General features: G+C 43.2%; 1 pseudogene; it reads right to left on the bottom strand.

Annotated features, from left to right (window-relative positions):
- Positions 1-388: 388 nt before the first annotated feature.
- On the bottom strand, positions 389-8,087 carry LOC102427732 (annotated as a pseudogene).
- Between the last annotated feature and the right edge of the window lie 2,673 nt (positions 8,088-10,760).

Here is a 10,760-nt window from a genome sequence, read left to right as displayed (position 1 = left end):
ATTTTTGAACTCCAGATTTCCCAAATACTTCTAAGAGGCTATTAAGGCGATATAGAACAAGACTGTATCTCAGAAACCTAGGCATTGAGAAGGAACATTGATGGATTTTTTTCAGGAGGTACAGAGATAAACAGAGGAAATGTGAGAATATCAAAGCATATACGACACGGCAGGTGAGGGGAGGCAGAGATGGAAAGAGAACCGACATGTTCATGTTCAAAAAGAAGTCTGGGAGAGAAAAAAAAAAAACCCAAACAACAAAACAAAACTCAAGGCAGAGGGAAAAAAGGGTTTCATACAATACAGTATTGAAAAAGTAAAAGGAACACACTAATGCATAAACTGGTGGCAGGTAAGTCCACAGTCCATTGTGATAGGTACTCCCAGCATCAATCAGGTAGGTTTCTTCTCATCTGTTATCTCAGGTTATTTACAGATGTGATAACAAGAGTCTCTCCCAGGAGGGCAGGCAGGCCTCAATCACTAGCTTTCGTTTGTGCCATGTAGGCATCTAACTTGGCACCCAGGTGCCCTTTTGTTTTTGACATATTTGCATCCAACTGGCTGTCCAGCTACTCCATGGTTAGTACAGGGTGAGCAGCAAAGGCACCTCTTCCTCATCCAGGACCTTGGCCTCTGCCTCCAAAGCCCTCTCTTCCCTGACCTATCATACTCCAACTTCCACCACCAATTCTACCGCGACCCATAGCTCCAGGCCTTAGGGCCCCTCTCCCAGGACCTCCACGACCTCCACCACTACCTCTTAAGCTGTTGGGAGAGCTATGGTTCATCCACCTTGGAGCAGGTTTTGACCTGAGTAACATCCTGCCCCTCAGTAGGGTTCTCACAGCATACCCCCCACGCAGTCTTCCCTGGGCAAGCCTCTCTGGATTATGGGCAGGCCTTGTCCTCTGATCACTTCCCTGGCCAGGGCCTCTACAGGCTGGCCTGTGCCTGGCTGTTACCCTTACCCAGATGCTGCTTAAGCTCTTAGTTGCTTGGCACCACCCTCCGGACGTCTAGCCACAGCTTGGACATATCCTTCACAGCCACTGTCTGGACTTGCATATAAAGTCTGCTTAAGTTTTTTGTTGTTGTTGTTGTTAATCCTCACTTCAGTATATGTTTTTATGATTTCTAGAGAGAGAGGAAAGGAGAGAAAAACATCAACGTGAGAGACACGTCCATCGGTTGCCTCCTGAACGCACCCCAACTGGACTGACCAGGGATAGAATCTAGGTACATACCCTTGATCGGGAATCAAACCCATGACCCTCTGGTGTGTGGGCCGATGCTCTAACCACTGAGAAACACCAGCCAGGGCTTGGTGATGCTTTTTTTAAAAAAATATTTTATTGATTTTTTTTACAGAGAGGAAGGGAGAGGGATAGAGAGTTAGAAACATTGATGAGACAGAAACATCGATCAGCTGCCTCCTGCACACTCCCTACCAGGTATGTGCCCACAACCAAGGTACATGCCCTTGACCGGAATCAAACCTGGGACCCTTCAGTCCGCAGGCCAACACTCTATCCACTGAGCCAAACCAGTTAGGGCTGGTGATGCTTTTTAACACAACTTCCAATGCTGAGTGTGCAGCCATTTTCAAATCCCAAGGATGGAAGGAAAAGGACACCAGTGCTCCTCCCAGGGGTGCCATCACGGCTGTGGCAGGCGGGTGGAACCTGCCGAACCTGAGTTGCTGGTGGTGGGGCCCAGGTTAACTTGTTTGGCAGTTATGAAATGTGTAAGTGGTAGACTGCTAGATTAGTTCGTTGTTGACTGGCTGTCTGGTCAGCCAGTCTGCCTGCTCACCTAGCCTGCCCTATCTTACCTTTCCTCTGTCCTACCACAGCCACTGCTGCCAACTCCTGCTCAGTGTCCAAACCTAGACCAGATTCTTGAGGGTAGAGACGTGCTTTTTGCAGTGCTCCTCGCCTAGACCATTAATTCATTCAACAGATATTTTCGGAGGGCCTTCATTATGCCAAGCACAAACAGACATGAACCCCAATCTTATGAAATATAGTTTTATGGGAAAGACAACCATTATTCAAGAAATCATAAACAGTTACATGAAGGAATATTAACAAAGTGCTAAGAGAGAAGGGCCTGCATTTAGACTGGGACCAGGGAAGGCTTCTTTGAGGGAGTGACATTCAGGGACCAGTATAAACAGGGCTAAACCACATGAAAAGACAGGGAGATAAGTTTCCAGGAAGACAGAGGTAGAAGAAAAGTTGGTCTGTTTGAGGAACTGAAAGAAGGTCTGTGACATGAAGCATGACCTAGAGAGAGGGGCTCCCTACACTGACGCTCAGGAGGCAAGCTGGGCTGTGCGGACTCGCAGGCAGTCCTAAACTGGGCTTTATTCCAAGTGAAGGATTATGAGCCAGGGAGGGACACGAGCTAATCAGTTTCAGGCCGCTACATGAGATTTATATGAAGGGAAGTACAAAAGTGGAAGTAGCAAGACCACTTAGAGGTCATTATAGGAATTCAGGCAAGAGAGTGGCCAAGTCTAGGTTTGAAAAGTGTTCAGCATTTCTGGTCCCACCTGCTGTTCTAGAACTTGGCCACTCCCTGTGATGAGGCGGAGTCTACTTCCTTCCCCTTAAAATCAGATTGTTTGGTTTAAGATTATTGGCCAGCATTCGTGGACATGGACAACAGTGTAGTGATTGCTCGGAGGGGGTGAGAAGAAGGGTGGGTAGAGGTGCAAGAGGGCACAGAGGGGATAAATGGTGATGAGGAAAAAAAAAAGAAGATGGTTGGCCAGCCCTGAAAAGATGGAATGTGGGGAAGTGAAAGTGCTTGGCTCTCAGCGAGGTAAGAAAGGTGACCAGATTCCGCCTGCCCGCCTTGTGGCCTCCCCACCCCCCACATTCTCATATGCTCATCCTGGGAACCAGTCTCCACCCTGTGAAAGCTCACATTATGGAGAGACCCTGGGGAGGAGCCCATGTGAAAAACTCAGGCTCCAAACAAGAGCACCATGGAGCAAATACGAGTCACCCGTCATGCCTGGTCTCAATCCCTGACCCACAGAATCCATGAGTGTGATGAAGGGCTGTTTCACCCTCTTAAACTCTGGGGTCAGAATTACGTAATCACAGCACCTGGAACAAGAGGATACTGGCTAGAACAGTGATGGCGAACCTATGACACGCGTGTCAGAGGTGACACGCGAACTCATTTTTTTGGTTGATTTTTCTTTGTTAAATGGCATTTAAATATATAAAATAAATATCAAAAATATAAATCTTTGTTTTACTATGGTTGCAAATATCAAAAAATTTCTATATGTGACACGGCACCAGAGTTAAGTTAGGGTTTTTCAAAATGCTGACACGCTGAGCTCAAAAGGTTCACCATCACTGGGCTAGAACTTGTATAGTAGCAGTGGACATGGAGAAAAGTAGACCTATTTGAGATGTAGAAAGGAAATAAAACTAATAAAATAGTCATGAAAGGGACAGCAAACTTCTAAATTACGAAGGTTTGAGTGAAGGCCCATTTTTTAAAATTTTTCTTTACAGCCCTGTCCGGGTAGCTCAGTTGGTTAGAGCGTTGTTGCATACACCAAGGTTGCAGGTTGGATCTCTGGTTAGGGCACATACAAGAAGCAACCATGAATGCATAAATAAGTGGAACAACAAATTGATGTTTCTCTCTCTCTCTAAAATCAATTTTAAAAAGTCTTTCTTTACATCTTGAGACCTCTGTTTACTTGGTTTAAATAACCTGATCTCTGGGATTGGTAAAATTTGTATTTTTAATTCATTAACTTCTTGGCATGAAAAAAGATTGAGATCAAGTGTTCTTTTTGATAAAAGAAATGGAGGTGCCCGAGGAAGGAAGGAGAAAGAAATACATATGGTGCCTCCATAACTACTCTGACGTCAGCCCTTCCTCTCATCTTGCTGCTGTTAATGGTGATGTTTTCATTCACCTTTGACAAGGAGTCTGTGCTGGTTGTTATACTGTTATTAATGACACAATGGCTAACATTCACTAGTGCCAGGCATCACAAGCACTAGCTCAGGGATGGGGAACCTTTTATAACATCATTTGTGGGTCATACAAAATCATCAACTTAAAAACTGCTGTATTTGGTCAAACATTTAATTAACTTACTAATGCTCTGGCATGGCCAGACCAAATGATTTCTTGGGCCTTATACGGCCCGTGGACTGGACATTCCCCACCCTTGCACTAGCCCATCTCGTCCTCACAATAAGCCCGGGAAGGAAGTGCCACCGTTGCTCCTTTGCAGGAACCCAACAGCAGGGGGTTGAAGTAAGCCACTTTAGGTCACAAGGCTGGTAGCAGTAGCGCGGGGAACCCCGTCAGGCTCTACGTAGCTGCAGACTGTTCCTCACTCTGACACCATCTTCACAGGTGGCCTCGGGTCCCTCACAACTTCAGAAGCGTTAGTAAGTGGCTACTCTCTGCTCTCTAGAACTATACACCTGAGATTAAGGAGTGTGTGTCTCTGCTAAGGGAATGTAGCAGGACCCTAACTGCCTCCCAACTTTGCTTCTCTTCTAGGATTGTTAAGCTGTGGCCAATGGGACTTGAATGGAAATGATGTACTTGCCTTCTTAAAAAAAAGGGGGTGTGACCCACCCTTGTCCCCTTTACTGACCATGAGCAATCCTGGCCCCACAGAAGAGGGCCCTGTGCTCAGGATGGCAGGACCACCAGGAGCCTGGCTCACTGACCTAACTCACACCAGGTTGGTTTTGCCCAGGCTCTTACGTGGAGAGAATAAACTCGTGTTTATGCCACTGCTATTTTAGGCCTTAGCTATGGGAGCAGAATTTATATCCTAACTAATGTAGGCTACCAAGGAAGTGTGAATAGTGTGTTATGGAAGCTCTGAGAAGGAACAATTATTTTCTGGAGTATTTTTCTTTACTTGCAGACCTCTCTTACTGAGCAATTTTTGTTCGTCTAATGTTAAATGGTAAAATTGAGTTAGCTAAGTGTGAGAAGGATGTGAGAGACCAAGAGCGATTTTCCCAGGGGCAGGATATCCACAAGGTGGGTTTTCTCCCTGTGTCTTTTACGTATACTTGAATCTTAGTTGTGGATTTTGAGCAAAACATGGAAAATAAGCCGCCAGATGAACATAAACTCTAAAATTCTTGATAGCTGAGTTATCACAGTAACCTATACCATCCATGTTGTGTCTTCCCACTCCAAGCCTTTTAGTTGTTAGCCTTGTGTAATGCCCATACCTATTCAAGAGGCTTTTTAGAAAAAAAGAAGATATATAGGTTGTCTCTGCAATGCGATAGTCTGGTTTTCTTTTCACTTCTAAATGTATACCAACAATTTTATAGTTACTATCTGAATTTTGTGTAGAGATAATTAACTCAATAGAAAAAGGACTTTTACAAATCAACAAATTATCAGTCAAAATATAATGCAATCAACAATAAGGATAAATTAAAAAAAACGCAAGAGGATTTCACAAATGATCCCAACCTATGGCCTCTTTGTATCCAGGCACTGGTTGGTGCCCTGCCACACTGACGCTGCACTTTGGCCAGTGGGAGGGCAGTATCTGCCCAAACAGAGCAAAGATCAAAAAAGCTCCCGAGTCTTTCTCGTTCCCCTGCCACATTCATGAAAACAAGCCTAGGTGAGCCTAACAGAGGAAGAGACCACAGGGGGTAGGCACAGCCAACTCCATCCCAAGCCAGCCAGCTCAAGCGATCCACAAGCTGACTGCAGACGCATGAGTGAGCCTAGCTACTGGCAGAGCTTGGTTAGGATCAGAAAAACTACCCAGCTGGTCTGTAGACTCTGAGAAATAATTAACAGCTGTTGCTTTAAGCCACTGAGTTTTGGGGGTAGTAGCTAACGAATACAGATAAATATAGGAAAAAAATAAAAACGGCTAACAACCAAATCTAAAGATTTTCAATCTGATTCATAATTAAAGAAATGCAAAACTAAATCAATGAGATATTATATCAAGTCCGTAGACATGAAGAGTGGTAATGCACAGCTTTTGTGAAGGTGTGGAGGAATCAATACTTTTATATTTTATACATGGTAGATTTTGGACATACCAAGTCTGGTGGGTGGGCATGGCACTCAAGATCCATTCCAACCTCCTTTTTATGCGATTTCATACATTGCAGACGCCTTCAAATTATCACATTTCCCAGGCTCTCTTACAGCGAGCTTTCTGGATATGAACTGGATTCTACTAATGGCTTGTTTGAAGAGGAACCCGTATTCCTGCTGGCAGACAGTGCTGGTCCCCAGTCTACACCAAGCATGTCAAACTCGTGGCCTGCGGGCTGCATGCAGCCCACAACAAATATTTTTGCAGCCCAGCCAATATAACAGCATGTAAGAAACATTTTAATAAAAATTTTGTAACTTAATTTTTACAATATCTTGCATAATTAATAACGAACTACAACACTCACTAATGACTGATTACTATAATCATGTTGCATTCATTTCCCTTACGCACCTTACGTGCAGGCGCACCATTTCTCTCCACTAATACTAGCAGCAAACATGTTAGCAGCCGATTGCCACATCATTAGTCTTGGATTGACTTGTTTGGTGTGTGCAACAGGAAATATTTTGCTTTCGGAGAACAAGAAAAATAGGTTTATTTGCGTTACTCTTATTAATTTGTGCAGTTATTCAGTGTCTGGTAAATTAATGTTCAAGAAAAATATTAATTTTTATTAAAATGTTCTATTGTTTTATGTTAACGATGACTCATTTATTTCAGCCCTTTGTATTCAGCGTCTCTATTGAAATAAACCAACGTTTCTATGAAAATTGAAGCTTTTGTTTTTTTTGCAGCCCACATAAACTTAAACCTTATTCATTTGGCGTGTTAGCCTTTGAGTTTGACATGCTTGGTCTACACTGATAGCCAAGCTCTGGGACTTCTCCTCCACTCCCTGAAGGTCTCTGGGGCAGTAAAACTCTGCACAAGGGACAATTAGCACTGCAACCTTTGTTTCTCTTATTTCAAGTGCCCTGGGTATGCCTCTAGGCCTTGAGTATGCATTCTTTGCAAGCCTAGGAAGAAGCAACAATAGATTAGCTGATACAGGCCAGATAAGGTGCAGTGGCAGAACCTGGGTGGCCAATAATATAATTATTCCCCAGTGTTTTTTTCAGCAATGCCTAGGCCTCTCCACATTATAAAGTGAATTTCCTTGTCAGGAATGTTGTAAAAGCTTTATGATAGACCTTTGTCACGCCCAACAGGCAAATCCTTCCTGTTCAGCTAAGGTCAGAGGCCAGCCCTCACTTATACCTTGTTTTTTCTTAATAAAAATCACATCACTCTAATGGTCTCTTGACCCCCTTGCTGGCTCAGGAAAGCAATTTTAAGAAATCTAAAGACCAAAAAGACATTCTCAGTTAGAAAACTGCAATTGGGTTCAACACATCTGACTACTACAGTATAGTTTTCTCTATTATTTCATTTTCCCCTTCCCCATTCCTTTATTGTACATAAAGTAACTGATGTATGTGCACAAGCATTTGCATTTTTTTATAACTAAATGGCCAATGGTATGTTTTGATCTATATCAAATGGAGATGGGATGGGGAAAAAATGCTGGTTCTGTGAAAACATCCCCTTTCTCCATTAGTGGAATGCTTATTCAGCTCTTATCTTTATATTCCAGTAAGTTATTTTGCTCTGTTTAACAAAATAAGAACTACATAAAAATTCTTGCATACCTTGTTTGGAGAATTTTAATGTTTTTCATTAATTTCAAGGACAATTTTATAACTTTTTTGTACATAGCTGTTACATGTAGGGCAATCTGTCTTTAAGTAGGGATAAATTACTCTAAAAAAGTAAATCCTAGATAGTTTTCCCTTCAAGTCAACTGTCTTATTGTTTAAACTTCTTGTTTAAAACAAAACAAAACACACCTGGGAGAATAAAAGGACATTTCTCTGGTCTGCCACCTGCTGGTGAATTCTAGCAATGCCATGGTTACATTGAATTTAGTGCCTGACCCTATCTCACTACCTGAGCTCCCTTCACATACCTTTTTTTGGTCTGAGTTTCGTAATTTCTTTTCCATTCTGTAATCCCTTTTCTATTTTTGTCTTGAAAATACTTTATTATATACTTTTTTTGTTAATTAATATGTGTCAGGTCCTAGCTATTTTCAAATGTTTATAATTCTTACCAATTTGTATCTCTTCCCAAGACCTCTGCCTGATCAATCTCAGGAACAGACAGTCACAGTGGATCAGGTGCTCTTTCAGGATCAGTCAAAATCTCTGAGGAAGTGACTCTTGGTTAAGGCACCGAATCCTGGTGAGACTGGGTGAACCACCCGCAGCAGTCAACGCCCTTGGTCATGTGAGTGGGAGCTCAGGGCTGTGTGGAGGACGGATTTGAAGAGAACAAGACTGCAGCAGGAGAGACAGTTAGGAGGCTACTGTAATAGTGATCTGGACAAGTCGGAGGGCTTGAACCGGGGAGTCTTAATAGGGCAGGAGCAGAATAGACGAAGCAGAGCTTTCTGCTGGAGTAAGAGTCAGATTCCTGGTTTCCCACTTAGGTGACTGGGTGATCTGCAGTGTCATCAAGTTAGGCAGCAAATACAGGCACACATCTAAGCAGGTTAAGGGGAAACCCAGGTTTGTTTGTTTTTAATATATTTTATTGATTTTTTACAGAGAGGGATAGAAAGTTAGAAACATTGATGAGAGAGAAACATCCATCAACTGCCTCTTACACACTTCCTACTGGGGATGTGCCCGCAACCAAGGTACATGCCCTTGACCGGAATCGAACCTGGGACCCTTTAGTCTGCAGGCCGACGCTCTATCCACTGAGCCAAACTGGTTAGGGTGGAAACCCAGGCTTTGAATAAAGTGTGGGATAGCTTTAGAATGTCTATGCAAAAAAAAAAAAAAAAAAATATACAACAGGCAGTGGAAAATAAAGGTTAGAGAATGGAGTGTCATCAATATTTGGGTGCAGGTGAAATGAGGAGAATGGATGAGATGGTTCTGGGAGCATAGGCAGAATAAGGACAACAGTGAGTTAGAGCTAGAAATGGGCACACTAGCATTTACAGGCCCTAAAAGAGGCATTAGCTCTGGAAGCATATGCAGAATAAAGACAAGACTGAGCTGGAGACAGAAGCGGGCACACTAGCATTTGCAGGACAGGCCCTAAAAGAGGCATTCTTGATGGAGACCATAAAGGAAAAGTCAGAAAGAAAATCCCAGGAGAGTGCTATCACAGGTGAAAGAACAAGTTTCCAGAAGGTGGGAGTGATGGATAAACTGAATGGATCAGTAATATGAGGGCTAAAACTGTATTACTTAATTTGGCCATTGGAAAGTCACCGGTAACCTGAGAAAAACTTGCACAGAGTAGCAGCTAGGAAGGTGGACTGCAGCAGGTTGAGCAGTGACTATGAGCTGATGAAACCGAGGGTAGCTTCTTTAAAGAAGTTGGTGTGAGAAAGGATGCTTGGGGTGGAATAATAATTAGGAGCGGCTGTATCATGCAAGGATCAAGGGATGAAATGAAACCATCTAAGTAAGGTGCTCACCACAGTATCTAGGATATAGTAAGTGTCCAAGAAATGTGAATTGTTACCATTCACTTGTTGACCATATAATAATTTCAGACCTTATTATGCACCAGGCTCTGCTCTGGGCCCGTAGATTTAGTAAATAAACAAGAGACAAAAACTTTGCCCAAGGAACTGACATTCTAGCGAGGAGATAGACAAGAAACAAAATAACTTAAAATGTATGGTATACTTGATAGTGGTAAATGCAAAGGAGAAAAAAAGAAACCGAGGAAAGGAGATATAAAATGCTGAAGGAGAGAACAAAACTTTAGATTGGGTGGCCTGGGAGGGCTTCACTGAGGTGACTTTTTTTTTCTTTAATATATTTTTATTGATTTCAGAGAGGAAGGGAGAGGGAGAGAGAGAGCTAGAAACATCAATGATGAGAGAGAATCACTGATCGGCTGCCTCCTGCACTACCCCTACTGGGGACCGAAGCCCGCAACCCAGGCACATGCCCCTGACCGGAATTGAACCTGAGATCCTTCAGTCCGCAGGCCGACACTCTATCCACTGAGCCACGCCGGCTAGGGCTGAGATGACTTTTAAGTAAAGACCCAAAGAAGTGAGAAAGGTACCTATAACTAGAAGTAGGGAATAATACTAATTATTATTATTGTTACTAGCATTTTTAATACAGTAAGACTGTTATTATATCATCACTACCATCTTTGTCACAATTGACATTATCATCATTCCTGCCATCTCTGAAACTCCTGGGACCAAACGTGTAACCAGATATTCCCTCATTGCAGCTGGGTGGTGAGCTAGTATAAGGGGGTACATTAGAAGCAAAGCCACAGACGTGAACCGGTCTCACATGTAGTCACTGCAAATAAAAAGCTGCTTCACAGCCCTAGCCGGTTTGGCTCAGTGGATAGAGCGTTGGCCTGCGGACTGAAAGGTCCCAGGTTCGATTCCGGTCAAGGGCATGTACCTGGGTTGCGGGCACATCCCCAGTAGGAGGTGTGCAGGAGGCAGCTTATCGATGTTTCTAACTCTCTATCCCTCTCCCTTCCTCTCTGTAAAAAATCAATAAAATAAAAAAAATTTTTTTTAAAAAAAAGCTGCTTCACATGTGTGCTGAAGAGATGAGATCGCCAGCACCAGACTGATCTCCCATCCCGCCTGCACATTAACAGGCCATCTTCAGACCCA

This window comes from Myotis lucifugus, unplaced genomic scaffold (assembly GCF_000147115.1).
Source record: "Myotis lucifugus unplaced genomic scaffold, Myoluc2.0 scaffold_47, whole genome shotgun sequence".
NCBI lineage: Eukaryota > Metazoa > Chordata > Mammalia > Chiroptera > Vespertilionidae > Myotis > Myotis lucifugus.
This window is presented reverse-complemented; position numbering and strand designations above follow the sequence as displayed.